Source organism: Halichoerus grypus, chromosome 5, assembly GCF_964656455.1.
Source record: "Halichoerus grypus chromosome 5, mHalGry1.hap1.1, whole genome shotgun sequence".
NCBI lineage: Eukaryota > Metazoa > Chordata > Mammalia > Carnivora > Phocidae > Halichoerus > Halichoerus grypus.
In genome coordinates, this window is record NC_135716.1 from 79,599,807 (window position 1) to 79,622,988 (window position 23,182).

Sequence of the window (23,182 nt, forward strand, 5' to 3'; positions counted from 1 at the left end):
ATTTTGGACTCTCATATACTATGTACTTTTGAAGTGTCAGTAGATTATATGAATTGCTAAGGGCTTTATTTATTCAACTGTAGCAATAAGCATAGTCTGACAGGACAAAGTGATTTTTCCTGAGTATCACCACTGCATATAACCAGTAGCCATCAGAGACACATCATTCCTAATGCTCCCACTGCCATGCCAGCATAATTAAGCATGGTGCTACAGCATCCAGCTACACCCAAAAAGCCCTTCATATAGCTTCACAGAGCTACTAATGACGAGGGTGAAAAGTAGCACAGGCCACCAGGAGAGTGCCCACCTGAAGGGACATAGAGTGCCCACCTGAAGGGACAGAGAATGCCCACCTGAAGGGACATGATGGAGAATTTTGATGAATATGAATTAGGTAGAGGGCACTTCTGGTGATGGATCTCAAATGATATCAAGGAAGTCTCAACAAATAAGCTCTCCTGTAGCATCTAGTTTCCACTGTGGCTAGTGTGCATGTTCTGTAATGGAGGAAATGGGAAGAACACATATTTTTGAAGGGCCTATATGCCAGAATGTGAAAATAGAATAATTTGATAGGAAACTCTGGTGTGGGCTGTGGTCCCTGAGGTGTTTTGCAGGAAAGCTCCAGTCAGAAACTTGCTTATGAAGATTGAAGTGGCTGCAAAGCTGAAGATGCAGCAGAGCACTGGGAACACTCCATAGGCTAGGGAAGCCAATTAGAAGCTCATTCAATTAAAGATATGAGAGCCTAATTGATATGAACATTCTATTTCCTGGTCAGTCACCTGATTATTTAGGTGCCTAACCAATGTTTTGAAGCCTGGTATTTTTAACTTCTAGTTCTTCAACAAAATGAACAAAATGGTATTTGAACCTTTTGACTTGTGAATGTGCTCAAGTAGCTGGTTCTTCACACTTCTTGTGTATGGTCTTAAATGTGGTGCTTCTCTCATCCTTAGATTTGATATTAAGCATGATGAATTTCATCCAGCACTAATTACTGTCACCTTGTCAATAGAGAGCTATGTTAAGTCAAATTGAGCAGATGAAATAATGAGGGCTAAGGACCAGCAGGCTTTTGGTCTTTTGTTTTATTTTGTGCTGCTTTTCCTGATAAAATTTGAGTTGTGTCCTTCCAAATCTCAATTAGTAATCTACTCAATGATTCAAACAAAAACAATATTCTCTTCAAGCTTCTGAACAATTGTCCACACTCCATTTATAAACTTTAGGCTTAAAAAGATAAACAAAGTTCCATATTTTGTGTGACTAATTTTCTAAAGTTGGGGATAATAGTCATTTAACAGGTAGACTTTAGAAAGTCTAATTAGGATAACAACATTTGTACTGAGAGAATATAAAGAAAAATATTAGTTTTTACTTTGTATTCTTTTACCCCATCTTCTCACAGATAACTTATAATCAAATCTAAAAGAGCATAATTCGAGTCTGAGATAGTAGCTTCTATGACCCAGTCAGAATATATTAGTCTGATTATTTGTAATGACCACAAAGATAGTCACTCTCAAAAACTGAACAAGTACTTACTGTAAAGTATGATTTATATGTTGCTGCCAGACTAGGCAAGTGCTCATTTTCTGGCCTGAATTCACTTAATTCTAAGGTCAATTAACTGACAGGTGACTCTTTTGCAAAGATAGGCAACCAAAAAGAAACGTTCAATAGAAAGTTGTACAGAAAAGTCTGGAATTCAGGAGAGGGGTCTTGCCTGAAGATAAAAATCAGAGAGCTAGCCTGTAAATGATACTTAATGCCATGACCCAGAATGAAATCTCCAGGGAGTAAATGTAGAAAACAAAGACGAAATTTTATTTACTTACTTTCTTTTGTTAAAAGCTGTTAATATAGAAATTTAAGAAGTTAAGACTGATAGTGATAAGGAGAAATATAAAACAAATATAACTCATCTTGTAAATGATGTGTATCCATCATCAATTTCTCTTAAGGTGAGTATAACATGCACCAATTTCTCAGTATACTGTAAATTTTTGGAGAGATTTGAATTTTTATGAGTATAGCAGCTACATGATCTTCTTATCTAGCAGAAGGATAACTTAAAAATGTATTACAGGGGCCCTTGGGTGGTTCAGGTGGTTAAGCATCTGACTGAGGCTCAGGTTACAGTCTCAGAGTCCTAGGATTGAGCCCCACATGGGACTCCGAGCTCAGTAGGGAGTGTGCTTTTCCCTCTCCCTCTGCCCCTACCCCTGCTCATGCTCTCTCTCTTTCTCAAACAAATAAATAAAATCTTTAAAAAATTATATATATAGTAAAAAAAAAAAAAATTCACTGTACTATTTCCAGTGAACCACCATGTGTCTTAGTCTGACATTTGCAAATCTAGACTTAGTAATTTCTCTCTCTTAGGGTAGCAATAATGTGAAAAGGCTGAATTCGAGACAGATGTTCAAGTTAACCTTAAAGAATGGTGATGTCTACAACCTTTATATCCCCATGTTGATATCTCAACCTCACACAAAACATGCAAATGACTCACTTTTTGATTAACCTCTTAAATAAAGAGGGAAAAAACAAACCTTTACATATCTATCACCCACCAATTAATCAAATCATAGAATTTCTGTGTTCAAGGCATAGAAAATGAGCAATTGCCCAGTGTGGCAACAAAATATAAAATCATGCTGATAAAAATACCCAACTTATAATCCTATTGTAAGTGCTAAGTTAACTTAGATTGATTTCATATGTGACAGTACATATTTGGGCCTGGGACATGATAAGTACTCAAAATTATTTGTTTTTGCTTTCCTTTTGCTTTTGTTTTCAAAACAATATGTTCTGGTGAAGTAAATATTAAGGGCATCTAGATGTCAGAAGATTTTATTGTAGATATTACACAAATAAAGATATTTGTGTAATGCTATGTGAACATTAAGTGTTGAGTGGTCTTCCCAGGTGAAGAGTCAGGTGTTTAATCTTTCCCTGATTTTTAAATAAATTAATTAACAAGTAGTATACCTAGTCATAAAATAGTCTTTGAGATTGAAAGAACAAAGATCTTATTCATGATTTTATAATGCTTATTGTGTATATATTTTGATTAATATAAATTTAATAAAAACATACTTTTGAATTAACTCATTAAATATGACCACCATTGCCTCTGTTATACTTGTCTTTGGTTCAAAGAATTTTCAAGGATGCACATAAAAATGAGAGATGTTAGATGTGAGTCATTTAGGACAAAGAAGAACCTCACCCTAGAAAACACTAGAAGAATCTGTATATGGGCGGTAGTAGATAATGATGACAAGGATATTAGCATCTAGGTATTTGCTCTCATGTGATTTCAAACTAAGAGGACAATATAAATTAAATATTGGAAAAAAATGTTTTTGGTTATCACAAAAGCTGGTTCTGTGTCTATTTTGTTGGAAGCCACTTTTTAAAAATAATGACATTTAAATAAGAGAAGATGAATTATAAATGGATATATCTGAGAAAATCAAAACCCTAACTGAAAATAATATAAACTCATTATTAAAAATTATAACTAAAACCATAATAAGCTTTTGAACAACAAGAATACGAATGTGTGAGATAGAGAAAAGCAGTCTTGTGGCCTTGGAACATAATTTGCATTCAATAATGATTTTTAATATATGCCCAACACCTAAAAGAGTGCATGGAATAAACTGGGTATTAACTAGATATTAGTTGAGTGCAAGGATGAGTATAATATATTAAAGAGGAACTTTTATATGACTAGCACTTTTGAGAAACCAGAGCTTCGTTTTCCGTCTGATCTTCTCTACAAGATCTGTTTTGAAAGCCTGAGACCAATGTGTATATAAAACACTTTTCAGTCCTCACACTTAATGATGTTAACATTCAATGTCAAAAGCATTCAATGTCAAAGTCTAAATATTTCTTTTAATTATTATTTGTAATCTAAGTCCTTTTAAAAAAATAAGGTAGTGAAAAGAATTCTTCTTTAGATTCCTATAAATATTAAAGGAATTTTCCCACTTTTAGGTGGTAAATTATATAACCCTCATTTTGTTATCCTTACCCTTAGTCTGTGCTGCTTATTTAAAGAACTGAAGAGACACAAGGTGGTAGAATTAGCTACATCTGGGATCCAATAGGCACTTAACCTTTTTCTAGCTGAGTATTGTGGAATGAAGTACTTATACCCTAACCACCTCATTGGGTTCCTATGAAAAATAATTTGCATCTGACTCAGGGTAGCTTCTCCAAAAACTATCAGCTATTACTGGCAATGGTAATTCAAAGATAAGCATTTCTGCACAAGCCTTTATAGGATGATTGTCAACTATAGAAATATTTATTATCACAAGCATGAAAACCTTGGATGTATAAGACACATATAAGAAAAGCTTGGATGGGGGTGCCTGGGTGGCTCAGTTGTTAAGCGTCTGCCTTTGGCTCAGGTCATGATCCCAGGGTCCTGGGATTGAGCCCTGCATAGGGCTCCCTGCTCAGCGGGAAGCCTGCTTCTCCCTCTCCCTCTCCCCCCTGCTTGTGTTCCCTCTCTCGCTGTGTATCTCTCTGTCAAATAAATAAATAAAATATTTTTTAAAAAAAGAAAACCTTGGATGTATAAAACAGCCCCTGGTTACCTGAGAAATGAAAGCAATAGATTACCCCCAGAGTGCTTGTGGATGCTCTATTTTTTAATAGGAGACAATACACTTTTGTCAGCATGAGATGACCATGAGTAATTAAAGACAGAGAATGCAAAACTTTCTAATGTTCTGTAATGAATTACCACAAACTAAGCACCTTAAAACATCACACACATCATTTTTTAGTTTCTGTGGGCTAGGCATCTGGCCCATTACACATTATAAGTGGGTCCTCTGCTCAAGGCCTCACAAAGTTTAAATCAAGGCGCCAGGTGACTATGCCTTCATCTAGAGGCTCAACTAAGGAAGGACCTACTTCCAAGATCCCTCATGTTGTTGCAGAATTAATTTCCTTGTGCCTGAAGAGCTAAGGTCCTATTGTCTTGTTAGTTATTGACTAAGGACTGCCCTTCCTAAAGGCCACTCCACTTACCCTGTCACACTTGACGCATCTGACTTCAGGAAGACCCAGTATCTTCTAAGGGCTACCTGATTAGGTCAGTCCCACCTGGATAATCTTCCTTTTGACTAACACAAAATCAACAAATTAGTAACCTAATCATGAGAGTGATATCCCATCATATTCTCAGTGCTGCTCACACTCAAGGGGACAGAATGTTATGGAGAGTGTATGCCACAGGCAGCAATCTTGGGAACAATCCTAGAATTCTGCCTACCATAGGAAGGGAAGAGATAAGGAGAGCTTTCATGGAAATATGAAATTCTAGGCATGGAATAAAACTCCCTTTGTATCTTTGTGCATGTATTGAAAATACAGACATACAGAGAAGATATGATAGAAAATATATCATATTAGAAAAAAAGAATATGTATACTTTATTGATTAGTTTAAAAGAGTAAAACACTATATCATGTCAAAAGAATATCTTCTTTTTTTTTTTTAACATATAATGTATTATTTGTTTCAGAGGTACAGGTCTGTGATTCAACAGTCTTACACAATTCACAGTGCTCACCATAGCACATACCCTCCCCAATGTCTATCACCCTCTACCCCATCCCTCCCACCCCCCCCACCACTCCAACAACCCTCAGTTTGTTTCCTGAGATTAAGAATTCCTCATATCAGTGAGATCATATGATACATGTCTTTCTCTAATTGACTTATTTTGCTCAGCATAATACCCTCCAGTTCCATCCATGTTGTTGCAAATGGCAAGATCTCATTCCTTTTGATGTTTGCATAATATTCCATTGTATATATATATATATACCACATCCTCTTTATCCATTCATCTGTTGATGGACATCTTGGCTCTTTCCATAGTTTGGCTATTGTGGACATTGTTGCTATAAACATCAGGGTGCACATACCCCTTCGGATCCCTACATTTGTATCTTTAGGGTAAATACCCAGTAGTGCAATTGCTGGGTCATATGGTAGCTCTGTTTTCAACTTTTTGAGGAACCTCCATACAGCCACTCTGGAAAACGGTATTATTATTTCTTAATAGACAGTCAAATCCCTTTGGTGAAGAAGCTTATTTAGATATCATTATTCACTTATAAAGACAAATAAGCAGAAACAATAACAAATAAAAACAAAAATAAGGCAAAACTATTTCTGTTTCACAGTACAGATAATAATTAATATTTTCAAATGACTAGAAATAAGAAATGAAAAGATGCTTTGTTATATAACTTAGAACTCTTTTGGATGCTTGAAAATACCAAAATACATGAAAGTACCAAAACCTAAAATAACTATCAAAAAGGGTATGTATTATTAATCTTCATATGATTGGAACATTTCAGTGGTGGCCCTGAATTCAGTCAAACATATTTCAATGTCTCAAAAATCTTTAAGGTATGTGTGTATGTGTGTGTGTGTGTGTGTGTGTGTGTGCACATGTATGTGAGTGTGCATACGTGTTGAAAGAGAAATATGCGGATTCCCTCTTGGCTTTATTCTGTCAGTAACTTAATATTCCTATTTGGTGGAAAAAGTGAATATTAAAGACCTGCATTCAAACAAAAAAATAACTTTATTGGAAAAAAAGTAGTTTTTCTTTGAATGTTATTAATACAACTCAGAAAAAGATTCCAAACAATCTGTACTACTGGAGTACTGGTCACTTTAGTGGGGCAGGAGGAATTTGGGTACGATGATTGATTAGGATGGGCCATGTGTCCAGCCCTGTGGTAGAAGGGCAAGAGGACATGGAGTATAGGATGCACTGAATGTGACAGACTGCTTACCATGTAGACTGGAGCAGGGCAGTCACCTAAAGGAAACAGGAGTAGTATAGAGGCCTGCCACATGTAGGGCACACTCATATACAGGATTTAGACAACTTAGAAGATGAGTAGAAGACATATTGAAGAAATAAATGAGTAAATTATGAGGTTTGAATGAGATAATTAAGTGTAAATCAGGTTAAATAGACATGAGATGAAAATATACACTTAAGGCCTTCCAGTATGTTATTTCTTATTGGTTTACTCTTAGTTTATCTTTGTCCAGATACAAAATCCATTTTAATATTTTTCCAAAGTGTCCTGCTTTCCCATTTATCTTAACAGTTAGGTGCTGGATGAAATGAATGGATGAACACATTAAACAAAACTAAACTTTACTGCTGACATCCTATGTTTCTATTCTAATTTATTCTTTCCAAAATAAGTTTTTTTCATTTTCTGATCTCTGCTTTTAAAATTGGGCTGTTTTTTTCAGGGGAAGATGGCAGAGTAGGAGGACCTTGAGCTCTCCCCATCCAAAATTTACAACTAGATACCATCCACATCCAAGTCAATAAACCAGAGAGCGATCTGAAGACTGGCAGGACAAACTCCACAATTAAATATAGAGAAGAAGCTGCATCTGAAAGGATAGGGAGGTCAGAAAGGGGAGGGAAACTGCCTGCAGGAAGGAAGGAGCTGTGCATGTGCAAAGGGCAGAGAAATGAGCCCTCATACCATGGAGCTCATATGGGGAAGACTAATCCTCCTATTATCTGGTTTTAAAAACCAGAGGGGCTGAATTCTGTGAGTTTGTGAAACCAGTGGGACTTGGAGCTCTAAAAGTCAGCTGACTCAGCACTGGGTGAGCCTGGAGGGTGAGTCATAGCTGGGTTACTGCCCTTAAAGAGATAGCAGCCTGTGCTGACAGGCAACATAAAAATGCAGTCAACACAAACAAGAGAAGGATCTGTTCATACAGATTTCGAGCGTGTTGGAGGACTTTTCCAAAAATGAGGGAGCTGACAGATGACATTTTCTTCCCCCAACTGCCAGCATAAACACAGAGCCACCTGTGGGAGATAATGCTGCACAGACACCTGCTACCTAACATGATGGCAGTGTGCTATGCCCTTAAATTCTCCTGAGGACTTGCCAACTCCAAACCTACTAACTTTGGCCTTGGGCTCAGGGCAAATTTTGTTAAAACCACATGTGCACCTCCAGCCACCATTGCATGTCATGATTAGCTGTGCACCCTTAAGCTCTTCACAAGCTATGCCCTCAGGTGCCCTGGTGCTCCATGCCTACCGTGCACTCCCCACCAAGGCTAGCACCATGCCTAGCTTTGCACCCCCAGCACACACAGTGCATAGCTCCCAGCCACGGGGATCTGGTATCAAGGGATCTGACATAGGACTAGTGGCCCAACACAAATTTTACTAACACTGCTGCTCTGCCTCCAAGTTCCCTGGAAGACATGCCCCTCAAAGCTGGCCTGCCTGGTTTCCACTAACAACAAAGAGAGCAAGCACAGTCCACAACAGGCAGAGTCAGTGCAGACAACTGCACTGAAAGGAAAAGTGACTCAGACACAAGAGCAGGGCATAAACAACACACATTGGATACTCTCCTGAAGTGCCAGGTTCTGGTGAACAGGGAACACTGCACTCCAGGGCACTCCAGGGCCTCTTTTTCATAAAGTCACTACTTTCAAGAGTAGGAGACACAGGCAACTTTCTTAACACACATAAATAGACATAGAGAGGCAAGAAAATGAGAAAATGGAGAAACTTATCCCATTTGAAAGAACAGGACAAAACTATGGCCAGAGATCTAAGTGAAACAGATATAAGTAACATGCCTGATAGAGAATTTAAAGCAATGATCATAAAGATACTCACTGGATATGAAAAAAAGAGTGGAAGACATGAATGAGACCCTTAACACAGAGATAAAGAATAACACAGCAGAGATAAACCTCTCAATAAATGAAATAAGAAGCACATCTAATGGAATGAACAGCAGGAGGGAAGAAGCTGAGGAATGAATTAGTGATCTGGAAGATAGAGTAATGGAAAGTAATCAAGCTGAACAAAAGACAGAAAAAAAATTATGCAAAATAAGAACAGACTTAAGGAACTCAGTGATTCCATCAAATGTAATATCATTTGTACTATGAAGTCCCAGAAGAGGAGGAAAAACAGGCAGAAAATTTATTTGAAGAAATAATAGCTGAAAATTTCCCTAATCTGAGGAATGAAACAGATATCCAGATCCAGGAGGCCCAGAGAACTCACATCAAAATCAACAAAAGCATGGGGCTCCTGGGTGGCTCAGTTGGTTGAGTGACTGCCTTTGGCTCAGGTCATGATCCTGGAGTCCTGGGATTGAGTCCTGCATTGGGCTCCCTGCTCAGCATGGAGTCTGCTCCTCCCTCTGACCCTCCCCCCTTTCATGTGCTCTCTCTCTCTCAAATAAATAAATAAAATCTTTAAAAAAAAATCAACAAAAGCAGACCTACACCAAGACATATTGTAATTAAATTGGCAAAATATAGTGATAAGGAAAAAATTTTTCAAAGCAGCAAGACAAAAGAAGTCAGTAATTTACAAGGGAAAGCCCATGAGGCTAGCAGGAGATTTTTCAACAGAAACTTTGCAAGTGGCATGATATATTCAAAGTGCTAACTAGGAAAAATCCGCAGCCAAGAATACTCTATTCAGCAAGGCCATCATTCAGAATAGAAAGAGACATAAAGAGTTTCCCAGACAAACAAAAACTAAAGGAGTTCATGACTACTAACTCAGCACTGTGATAAATATTAAAAGGGACTGTTTGAGTGGAGAGACCAAAAGGGACAATCTAAAAGTAGGAAACAGAAAAGCAGTAAAAATGAATATTTCTGTAAAAAATCAGTCAAGGAACCCACAAAAAAGGATATAAAATATAATAACATTTACCTGAAATGTGGGGAGGAGAGAATGGGTTAAAACATAAATGACCATTAACTTAATATAGAATGCCAAATGCAGAAGAGGTTACATACAAACATAATGGCGGTAACCATTTATCAAAACCAGTAATAAATATGCAAAGAATAAAGAGAAATGAATCCAAATATATTACTAAAGAAAATAAACAAATCATGAAACAAAGACAAGAAAGGATCAAAGAAAAATCTTGAGAAACAACCACAAAACAAGCAATAAAATGGCAATAAGTATGCATCTATCAATAATTACTTTGAATGTAAATGGACTAAGTACTCCAATAAAAAGACATAAGGTGATAGAATAGATTAAAAAAAAAAAAAGGACCCAACTATATGCTGCCTACAAGTGACTCATTTTAGACCTAAAGATACCTGAAGATTGAAAATGAGGGGATGGAGAAACATCTATCATGCAAACGGATGTCAAAAGGAAGCTGGAGTAGCAATACTTATATTAGACAAAATAGACTTTAAAACAAAGACTGTAACAAGAGACAAAGAAAGACACTATATAGTAATAAAGGATAAAATGCAACAAGAAGATGTCACAGCTGTAAATATTTATGCGCCCAACATAGGAACACACAAATACATAAAGCAATTAATAACAAACATAAAGGAACCAATTGATATAATACAAAAACAATAGGGGACTTTAATACTCTACTTACCCCAATGGACAGATCATCTAAACAGGAAATCAACAAGGAAAAAATGACTTTGAATGACACAGTGGAACAGATGGATTTAACAGATATGCTCAGAGCATTCCATCCTAAGACAGCAGAATATATAATTTTTCAATTGCTCACTGAACATTCTCAAAAACAGATCACATAGTAGCTCACAAAATAAACCTCAACAAATTCAAGAAGATCAAAGTAATATCATGCATCTTTTCTGACAGCAATGTTATGAAACTAGAAGTCAACCACAAGAAAAAAATCTGGGAGTACCACAAATACATGGTTGTTAAATAACATGCTACTAAACAATGAATGGGCAACCAGGAAATAAAAGAAGAAATAAAAAAGTACATGGTAACAAATGAAAATGAAAACACAGTGGTCCAAAACTTTTGGGATGCAGCAAAAGTGGTTCTAAGAATGAAGTTTATAGCAATCCATGCCTACCTTAAGAAGGAAGATAAACAACCCAACCTTACACCTACAGGAGCTACAAAAATAACAACAAACAAAATCTAAAACCGTCAGAAAGAAGGAAATAATAGAGATTAGAGAAGAAATAAATAGTATAGAAACTAAAAAAACAAAAAAACAAAAAACAACCAATAGAACAAACCAATGGAACCAGGAGGTGATTAAAAAAAAAAAAAAGATAAACCACTAGCCAGACTCATCAAGAAAAAAAAAAAAAAAAGACTGAAATAAAATCACAAATGAGAGAGAAATAACAACCAACATGACAGAAATACAATTATAATAGATGTCTGCTTTTACTTTTTGGGGCACAGCTCATGGGCTTGCAAATTTTACAGGCCCTCTTTCTTCCCAGGATGCATAGGATAAAGGTATAGGATTAGTTTCACAATATATGAGTCCATTGATCTTTCCATGGATCTTTACTGGGAAATAGTTTTTTTCATTTTGAGATTTCCTTATTATCTCCATTGTCCTTTATATAATTTCACTAATTTATTCAAGTCAATACATGCATCAATTGCAGACAATCTCAATCCCCAATGTGTCTGGGTCCCAGTGAGTCCAGTGATACACCTGGCCACAGGTGAGACTGTTCTCACACTTTCTGTTCTAAGCATGGGAATGGACCATTGCCCTTACACTTAAAAGATTCTTGGGAAGCAGGTGGGGGTTGTTGCTCAGCACCACATATTACCTATTCAGGAATGCTTAGGATATGCATACTCTCCTTTTCATATGATGATCTATGTTCATCCTTTAAAACAACCAGATTTCTGCTACTTTCTGCATTCTTCCCTTTCTCCTCTGTGCTGCCATTTATCTGTTTTATTTTTTTAATTTTACTTTAATTTCAGTATAGTTAACATACAGTGTTCTATTAATTTCAGGTGTACAATACAATAATTCAACAATTCCATACATCACTTGGTGCTCATCAGCACAAGTGCATTCCTTAATTTCCATCACCTATTTCACCCATCCCCCACCCACCTCCCCTCTGGTAACCATTAGTTTGTTCTCTATAGTTAAGAGCTGTTCCTTAACTGGTCTCTCTCTCTCTATTTCTTTGCTCATTTGGTTCTTAAATTCCACATATGAGTGAAATCATATTTGCCTTCCTCTGACTTAATTTCGCTTAGCATTAGACTCTCTAGCTCCATCCATGCCATTGCAAATGTCAAGATTTCTTCTTTTTTATGGCTAAATAGTATTACATTGTGTATATATACCTCAATGGAATATTATATACCACTTTATCTATTCATATATCAGTGGACACTTGGCTTACTTCCATAATTTTGTTATTGTAAATAATGCTCCTATAAACATAGGGGTTGCATGTATCCCTTTGAATTAGTATTTTTGTATTTTTTGGATAAACACCCAGTAGTGCAGTTGCTGGATCATAGGGTGATTCTATTTTTAACTTTCTGAGGAAATTCCATACTGTTTTCTACAGTGGTTGCATCAGTTTTCATTCCTACCAGCAGTGCACGAGGGTTCTTTTTTTCCACATTCTTGCCAACGTTTGTAGTTTCTTGTGTTTTTGATTTTAGCTATTCTGACAGGTATGAGGTGATATCTCACTGTATTTTGATTTAATCTGATGATAAGTGATGTTGAGCATCTTTTCATGTGTCTGTTGGCTATCTGTATGTCCTCATTGAAGAAATGCCTGTTCATGCCTTGTGCCCATTTTTAATTGGATTATGTGTTGAGTTGTACCAGTTCTTTATGTAATTTGGATACCAACCCTTTATCAGATACATCATTTGCAACAATCCTCCTATTTAGTAGGTTGCCTTTTAGTTATGTTGTTTCCTTTACTGTGCAGAAGCTTTTTATTTTGATGTAGTCCCAATAGTTTATCTTAATTAATCATTATCATGATACTTACCACTTTGTAATGTAATCAGCTGTCAACTTGTATGTCTTCTTACTGGGCTACAAAACATTTAAAAGAAGGGGCCATATTCTTATTAATTTTGGATCCTTGATCTCAACAATTCTGTGCTGCTGGGAAGAATGTACCTGGATGTTGCTTCTGTGCCCTAAACTTTCAGGTACCCTAGTTGAGTCTCAGTGCTCTGCACTGTCATCTGATCTCAGCCTTGGGGCTTGCAAGGATTTGCAGGATATAACTTCTTAAATAAAGTAGGTAAACATTTGAATTACAACTTGCAATATGAACAGAAAATACATCAAAACTTCAAAAATTTACTGTATAACTGGAACATTTTACTTTTTTATTGAAACTTCATCTTAAATAATCAATTAGTTTGTATTGTAGCACTCTTTAAATTGATTCTTTTTGGAATTTGAGGTAAATATTAGGCACCGAATAAATGATATTAAATAAATTTTAAATACTGAATAAACATTAACTGATTAAATAAATCTTAACAAATCTATAATAAAAAAGTCTTTGATACTGAAAGCCTTGCAAAAAAAGATCACAATCTTAACTATTTAAAATTGTCTAATGTTTTCTTTAGTTTGTCATAAACAATAATACCCACATAGATCTTATTACCAACACAGTAATAGATCTATTATCTATAACTCCCTTTAAAGAGGTGTAGATATTTTAAACCTATTGCACAAATGACAATCTTTATCTGACATAAAAATAAAAGCCATTTATGTGGAAGCCTGCATTATTACCCAGGCTGTGCTGAAGAGGAAGCAGGTACTAAGAGCAGAGACTTCAAATTACCATTCCTGTTTTCAGTGAAAACAATCATACTTATTTCACTAAGAGGAGAAACTGCATGAGAATTTCTTTTTTTTTTTTTTTTAAAGATTTTATTTATTTGACAGAAAGAGCACAAGCAGAGGGAGCAGCACGCAGAGGCAGAGGGAGAAGCAGGCTTCCCACTGAGCAGGGAGCCCGATGCGGGACTCGATCCCAGGACCCCGGGATCATGACCTGAGCTGAAGGCAGATGCTTTACCGACTGAGCCACCCAGGCGTCCCACTGCATGAGAATTTCAATGGTTATCATGAAATGTAAAAGAGGAAAATGTAGGGAGCTCAAGGTAGAAAGCAATTCAGTGGTCAGGGATGTTTTCAAGAAGGCTGTGGAACTAGGAATAATAGCGTTGTTTTAGCATTTAGTTTTTAAATGATTTAAACCTACAGGAATGTGGAAAAACAGTACAGGGCAATCCTTTTAGCTTTCACACAAACAAACCAAGAACTTAACATTGATATAACCCTATCAACCAAACTACAGACTTTATTTGGATTTCACCATTCTTTCTACCAATGTTCTTTTCTGTTACAGGGTCCCACATTGCCTGTAGTTTTCCTGTCTCCTTAGTGTCCTCCATTCTGGGACAGGTACTCAGTCTTCCCCTGTCTATTAATTTTCTATTGTTGCTGTTAGAAATTACAACAAACTTAACACCTTCAAACAATACAAATTTGTTATCTCACCCTTCTGCAGATTAGTTGTTTCCACTGATTCTTCTGCTCTAAATTTCACAAGGCAGAAATCAAGGTGTTAGTTTGGCTCACCTTTATTGGGAGGCTCTGGGAAGAATGAACATCAATTTCATTCAGGTTATTGTCAAAATCCAGTTCCTTGTGGATTGTAGGACTGAAGCCCCTGTTTGCTGGCTGTTTGCCAGGGGTCATCCTCAGTTCCAAGAGTACCCTTTCTGGTCCTTGCACATGGTCTTGCAGCTCAGGGCCAGCAACAGTGCATCAAGTCCTTCTTGCACAAGAAGTTTCTGACGTCCCCTCCTGTGCTTGCATATCTCTAACAACTGGAGAAAGTTTTGTCTTTGAAGGGTTCACACAGTTAGATTGGGCCCATCCATATAATCTAGGGTAATCATCCCATTTTGAAGTAGGCAACCTCATAATCTTACACCTGCAAAGTCCCTCTACCCATGCAATTTAACATATTCATAGGCTCCAGGGCTTAGGACATGGTCACTGGATGAGTGGGAGGGGGGAGGAGTCTGTGCACTGTGCTGTCATTCATGATTTTCACCCTTTTGAATAGTACTGGTCAATTATTTTGCAGAATATTCATCAATTTGGGTTTGTATGATATTTTCTCTTGATTAAATTGAAGTTCAGCATTATTAAGAAGCATACTGCAAAAAAGATGAGGTACATTATCAGCACATTTATCAGGGGTACTTGCTATCTGTAATTCACATTACTGGTTATGTTACCTATGGTTATTTGGATAAGGTGGTGTCTGCTAAGGTGGGTTTCTCAAGTATAAAATAACTATTTTCCCTTTGTAATTAATAAGTTTTGTGGGGAAAATACTTTGAAACTCTAAATGTCTTGTTTTTCATCAAGATGGTGATCTTTATTTCCCTCATCCCTTCCATATTTATTAATTAGAATTCTTCTGAAAAAGAAATGTCCCCTCCCTCCCTCCCTCCCTTCCTTCCTTCCTTCCTTCCTTCCTTCCTTCCTTCCTTCCTTCCTTCCTTCCTTCCTTCCTTCCTTCCTTCTTTCTTTCTTTCTTTCTTTCTTTCTTTCTTTCTTTCTTTCTTTCTTTCTTTCTTTTCTTTCTCTTCAATCCATCTTTAGTTCAGTATAGACTAACTGGATATTTATTTAGGCTTCGGATATAATCTAATACTACCATTATTTTGTTGTTGTTGATGATCAAATTTTTCCATGTCCTTGGAAAAGCCCCCATCATTTTGTGAATACTGCCCTATTTTTCTGGCACCGTATGATGTCCCAGGCACTTGTATCTTCCATGACCCAGCCCAGGATGCAACCACTTCTATAAGGAGTTCCTGTTCCTTTCATTGGGAATGGTATTTGAAGCAGAAGATGTGGTTACAGGTACTAGTTGTGCTCAGAACACATGCATACCTTGTTTTATTGCCCTTTGCTTCACTACTTCACAGATATTGTTTTTGTTTGTTTGTTTGTTTTTTACAAATTGAAGGTTTGTGGCAACCCTGTGTGAAGCAAGTCTGTTGCTGACACTTCAACAGCATTTGCCCACTCGGTCTCTGCATCACATTTTGGTAATTTTCACAATATTTCAAACTTTTTCATTGTTATTACTTTTGTTATGGTGACTGTGATCAGTGATTATGGCTCATTGAAAGCTCAGATGATGGTTAGAATTTTTTAGCAATGAAGTATTTGTTAATTCAAGTATGGACATTGTCTTTTGGACATAATGCTATTGCACATTTAACAGACTACAATGTAGTGCAAATATAATTTTTCTATGCACTGTGGAAATTAAAAAAATCATTTGACTCACTTTACTGCAATATTCACTTTATTCTAGTGGTCTAGAACTGAACCTTCAATATTTCCAAGGTATGCAAGTAATAAAATTTTAGAGAAAATTTAACTGTCATCTTTTTGCTCCATCTTTTTATTATAGTTTCAGCTCCTCCTTCTCTGTCTGCCCTTTCCCATCAGCATTCAAGCATAATTAAATCTGTCACAACTTTAACAACAAAAACAAATCTTCCTTTAAGCCTATAATACATACTAGCTATTGCTATGATTTGTCTTTTCTCTTTTCACTGCCAAAGTCTTAGAAAGCATGGTCTAAACCAATGGTTCTTAAACTCTTTGGTCTCAGAACTCCTTTACACACATTAAAGTTATTAATAATCCCCCTGAAATTTTTTTGTTAATAAAAAACAAAAAAATATTTATTTTTACTGCATTAGAAACTAAAACAGAATTTTTATTTTTATTTTTTCTTTAATTTTTTAAAAAAGATTTTATTTATTTATTTGAGAGAGAGAATGAGATAGAGCATGAGAGGGGGGAACGTCAGAGGGAGAAGCAGACTCCCCGCTGAGCAGGGAGCCCGATGCGGGACTCGATCCTGGGCCTCCAGGATCATGATCTGAGCCGAAAGCAGTCGCTTAACCAACTGAGCCACCCAGGCGCCCTAAAACAGAATTTTTAAAATTAAAATAATCATTTAAGGAGAATAATAAATCATTTTTATGTTAACATGAATAAAATACTTTTTAAAATAAATTATAGCAAATCCTCTAAAAGATCAGTGGGAAGAGGCATTATTTTTCACTTTTGCAAATCTCTTTAATGTCAGGCTTAATAGTAAAGAATTAGATTCTGATATCTTCTGCATTCAATCTTTTGCAGTATGCTGTTCTGGTTAAAGTGTTTGATGAAAATATGGCCTTATACTAATATGCACTTGAAGAAAGGAGGAGTATTTTAATAACCAATTTAGATAATTGTGGATTTTCTTGATACTAAATCAAAACCAGACAAGTAGTGGTTCCTTGAAGTTTAGTTATGAGGCAGACTCAATTTATATCAAAGAATATTTTACAGTGTTTCATTTCAATGTTTTGGTATATCTTGGATTATAACTGGGTCTTTTACCAATACATGATTTTGAAATATATGCAGGTCATTGGTAAAATATTGGTCTCCTGAGTTATGCACATCTTCAAAATATTTATGTATTTTGTTAACCTAGCTTAGAAAATTCTAGAAACCACAAGAATACTCAACCATATATTCTACTAGCCATCAAAACAATGATATCAATATGCTCCATGTAGCCGTGGAAAACTCGCTGTGCACTTGTGGGAGAATAAGTGTGAAAAAGGCAAATCATAACTATTCATTACTGTGAAAACTGTTTGAATCCATGGACAGGGTTGCAGGGGTACTGCAGACTACATGTAAAAAGCACTGATATACATACCTGGTGCCCTCGATTTCTCAGGACAAACTTCTTTCCTCACAGTCTCATTTAATTTACTGTTACCCAGGTAAAAAAAAATACCCATTTGTCTTCAGAACAATATTTAATTCTTAAATAATTCAGTTTCTGTGTTATGTTCCACTTTGACTGTTGACCTTGCTGGAATACCCCTTTCTCTTGGGTATTTATGAAACTTTGTGAAGTTATTCATTTCTCCTTACCTCCCTAACTACCATACCCAGATGCTTTTGTGGCTTCCTTTTCTTCTTTCTTTCTTCCTTTCCTTTCCTTTCCTTTCCTTTCCTTTCCTTTCCTTTCCTTTCCTTTCCTTTCCTTTCCTTCCTTCCTTTTTTTTGGAAAACAATTTACGTTTATAGTTCACACACAATTTGCATTCATTTTAGGTGTACAACATAGTGATTCAACAACTCTATGTGTTACGCTCTGCTCACCACATGTGTAGTTACCATCTGTAACCATATAACACTATTACAATATCTTTGACTATATTCCCTATGCTGTACATTTTATTCCTTTGACTTATTCATTCCAAACTGTGACTTACTCTTTTGTGTGCATGTAGCCTTAAAAGTAGATGTTTTTCAAAAATTCTCTCTGCGGCCCTCTTCTTCTGTTTCCTACTCATTTCTTTGGGTGAACTCTGGTACTGCTACAGCAGCAAATATCATCCACATGAGGATGATTCTAATCTGATCCTTTTCATGAGCCCTAGAATCACATATTCAGAACACATGTGTACCTACATGCTTCTTAACCACATTGTTCAGCACTTTTTACCTGAGTTCATTGTTTTATCCTTGGTATCATTCTCATAATTTATCTAGAGTCTTGATCAAAATAAAAATACATGAATAATTTTTTATTAATCCCTTTTCTCTTTTAAAGTCAGAGTGATATTTTCTTAGTCTCTAACATTTGTTAGATCTTTTATTTTCTACAGCCCCTCAAAAACCACTGATTTGTTTAAATAAAATTACTTTTAAGTTCTTCAGCACTTTCAGATGCTATTTTTCCAGTCTTCACTTAAAATAAATAGTCCTCATTTAAAGATATAGATATATATCTATATAAAGATAGACTTTATATATATATATGTATGCATATATACTTATATATTTAAATGTGGATCCTTATATATATACTTATATATGTGTGTGTATGTGTGTGTGTGTGTGTGTGTGAGTGTGTGTGTGTGTATAGGGGATATATATGTTAGGATATAATTGATATGCCATAAAATGTGTTCATTTTAAATATACAATTGAATGGTTTTGTATATCCACAGAGTTGTGCAACCATTGCCACAAACTAAGTTTAGTGTATTTTAATCAAAACAAAATTCATTTTCCCTCCACTTTAACCCCTGGCAACCACTACCTCCATGATTTGCCTGTTTTCAAACATCATATTGTTGGACTCACACTGTATGCAGCCTTCTCAGATTGGCTTCTTTAACTTAGTAATATATTTTCAAGTTTCCTCCATGTATTTCATGGTTTGATAGTTCATTTACTTTTAGCACTGAACAAGATCCCATTGTCTGCGTGTACCACTGTTATTATCCATTCACCTACTGAAGTACATCTTGGTTGCTTCCAAGTTTTGCCAGTTATGAATAAAACTGTTATAAATATTCATGTCCAGGTTTTTGTGTAGACATAAGTTTTCAGTTCCTTTAGGCAAATATCACAGAATGTGATTGCTAGATCATCTAGTAAGAAATTTTTAGTTTTGTAAGAAATCACCGAACTGTCTTCCAAAGTGGCTATACCATTTTGCATTCCCCTCAGTAAGAATGAGAGTTCCTGTTGCTCCACATCCTCTCCAGCATTTGATGTTGTCAGTTTCTGGGTTTTGGTCATTTTAGTAGGTAAGTGCTAGTATCTCATTTTATTTTTTAAAAATATTTTATTTATTTATTTGAGAGAGAGAGAAAGAGAGAGAGAACAAGCAGGTGGAGGGGGGGAGAGGAAGAGGGAGAAACAGACTCACTGCTAAGCAGGGAGCCCTATGTGGGGCTCGATCCCAGAACCCTGGGAACATGACCTGAGCTGAAGGTAGACACTTAACCAACTGAGCCACCCAGGTGCCCCAGTATCTCGTTTTAAATTGCATTTCCCTGATGACATATAATGAACATCTTTTCATATGATTATTTTCCATTTGTGTATCTTCTCTGGTGAGATGTCTGTTAAGGTCTTTGGCCAGTTTTTAATTGGCTTATTTGTTTTCTTACTGTTGAGATTTAAGAGTTCTTTGCATAATTTAATAGCAATCGTCATCAGATAGGTCTTTGCAAATATTTTATACCTGTCTGTGGTTTGCATTTTCATTCTCTTGGCAGTGTCTTTTACAGGGCAGAAACTTTTAATTTTAATGAAATTCATCTTGCTTCAGTGTTGTATCTGAAAAGTCATTAGTATACCTATGGCAATCTAGGTTTTCTGCTATGTTGTCTTCTAGAAATTTTGTAGTTTTACATTTTACATTTAGATTGTTACCCATATTGAATTACATTTTGTGAAGGGTATGAGTTCTGTGTCTAGATTTTTTTTTTTTCTGCACTTGTGGATGTTCAATTGTTGTAGCACCATTTGTGGACAAGACTATTTTTGCTCCATTGCTTCTTTGTTGCAGGTCAGTTGACTATATTTATGTGGGTCTGTTTTTGGGCTCTATATTCTATTCCATTCCATTGATCTATTTGTCTATTCTCTTATTAGTGGCACACTGTCTTGCTTACTATAGCTTCAGAGTAAGTCTTGAGGTTGGGTAATGTCAGTCCTTCAAATTTGTTCTTCCCCTTCAACATTATGTTGGCTTTTCTAGGTTCTCTGTGGTTTTGATTTACATTTCTCTAATGATTATTGATGTTAAGCATCTTTTAATTTCTTATTGTACACTTGTTTATGTTATATAAGTAAATATTATTCAAATCCACTGTCCATTTTTAAATTTATTATTAGCTTTTTAAAATTTTTAAGTTGTATGAGTTCTTTGTATGTTCTGTATTTCTCTTCTTTATCCAATATATAACTTTAAAACACTTCCCATTCTGTGGTGTATGTTTTCACCTTCTTGATGGTGTCATGTTTTGTGTAACATTAAATTTTGATGTAATACAATTATGTGGCTTTTCTTAATTTGCTACTGTTTTGGGTGTCAAATCTAAGAAATTATTAATTAATCAAAGGTCTTGATGATTTATCCCTATGTTTAATTCTAAGAGTTTTATAGCTCTTACATTTAGGTTTATGATCTTATTATGAAGTTATTTTTTGTATACAATGTGAGGTAGAGGTCCAACTTCATTCTTTTTTTTTTTTAAGATTTTATTTATTTATTTGACATGAGAGAGAAAGCACAAGTAGACAGAGCAGCAGGCAGAGAGAGAAGGAGAAGCAGGCTCTCCACTGAGCATGGAGCAGATATGGGGCCCGATCCCAGGACCCGGGGATCATGACCTGAGCCGAAGGCAGCTGCTTCCTTTTGACATCCGTTTGCATGATAGATGTTTCTCCATCCCCTCATTTTCAATCTTCAGGTATCTTTAGGTCTAAAATGAGTCACTTGTAGGCAGCATATAGTTGGGTCCTTTTTTATTTTTTAATCTATTCTATCACCTTATGTCTTTTTATTGGAGTACTTAGTCCATTTACATTCAAAGTAATTATTGATAGATGCATACTTATTGCCATTTTATTGCTTGTTTTGTGGTTGTTTCTCAAGATTTTTCTTTGATCCTTTCTTGTCTTTGTTTCATGATTTGTTTATTTTCTTTAGTAATATATTTGGATTCATTTCTCTTTATTCTTTGCATATTTATTACTGGTTTTGATAAATGGTTACCACCATTATGTTTGTATGTAACCTCTTCTGCATTTGGCATTCTATATTAAGTTAATGGTCATTTATGTTTTAACCCATTCTCTCCTCCCCACATTTCAGGCACTCCTAACTTCATTCTTTTACATGTGGATATCCAGTTATCTCAGAACTATTAGTTGAAATGATTCTTCTTTCCCTATTGAATTGTCTTAGCACCCTTGTTGAAAATCAGTTGAGAACAAATTTGAGATTTTTTCAGTATCCTCTCCTACTTCCACTAACCAATATATCTAACTGTGTGCCACAGTATTTTGATTATTACAGATGTTTATTAACTTTTGAAATTGGGAAACAGGGTTCTCAAACTTTGTTTTTATTTTTCAAGATTGATTTTTGTGTTCTGGGTCCTTTGCATTTCCATATGGATGGATCCAAATGGATTAGCTTATCAGTTTCTAAAAACAAAACAAAACAACAAAAACAAAAACAAAACAAAACAAAAACAGCTGGTGATTTTGGTAATAATTGTATTAAAACTACAGAGCAGTTTGAAAAGACATCTTAATAATACTAACTTTTCCAACTTATAAATATGAAATGTCTTTTCACTTATTTAAATCTTCTTTAACATATTTAAGTAACTTTTATAGTTTTCAATATAAAACTCTTATTGTCCTCTTGTTACATTTTTCTTTTTTTTTTAAGATTTTTTTATTTATTTGACAGAGCGAGACAGCAAGAGAGGGAACACAAGCAGGGGAGGTGAGAGAGGGAGAAGCAGGCGTCCCAACGAGCAGGGAGCTCGATGCAGGGCTTGATCCCAGGACCCAGGGATCATGACCTGAGCTGAAGGCAGATGCTTAACGACTGAGCCACTCAGGCGCCCCTTGTTACATTTTTCTTAAGCATATTATTCAGTTTGATGTTATTGTAAATGGAAGGGTTTCCTTAATTTCATTTTTAGGTAATCCATTGCTAGCCTATAGAAATACAATTGATTTTTGTATATTGAGCTTTTATTTTGCTACTTTATCAAACTTATTCATTAGTCCTAATAATTTGTGTGTGTGTGTGTGTGTATTTTTAGAATTTTTAATGTCTCAGATGATGTCATCTGCAAATAGAAATACTTGTACTTCTTTCTTTCAAATCTGGAGAACTTTTTATTTCATTCTTGCCAATTGCTGTGGCTAAAATCTCTATTACATTGCTGAACAAAAGTGATGACAGTAGACATCCTTATCATGTTCCTGATCTTAGGGAGGAAGCATTAATTCTTTCATTATTAATTGTGATGTTAGCTATGTGTTTATCATATATGACTTTTATTGAATATAGCTTTAATTACCAATGTGTTCATTTTTTATCACTAAAGGCTGTTGAATGTTATCAAGTAAATTTTCTGTGTCTATCTATGTGATTATATGTTTTTTTCTCTTTATTCTATTAATGGGCATATATTTATTTGTGTAAGATAAATAACTTTTCCATTTTGCATTTGATTGTAGTATAACTTTCAAAGATGGTATTTGGAAAATAATCAGTTACCAGATGTTTTAAGTAATTTAGAGGTGATAATGGAACTATATTTGAGCCACAAGAAATTGTGAGACATTTTGAATAATTAAAGCTAATCATTTTTTTTTTA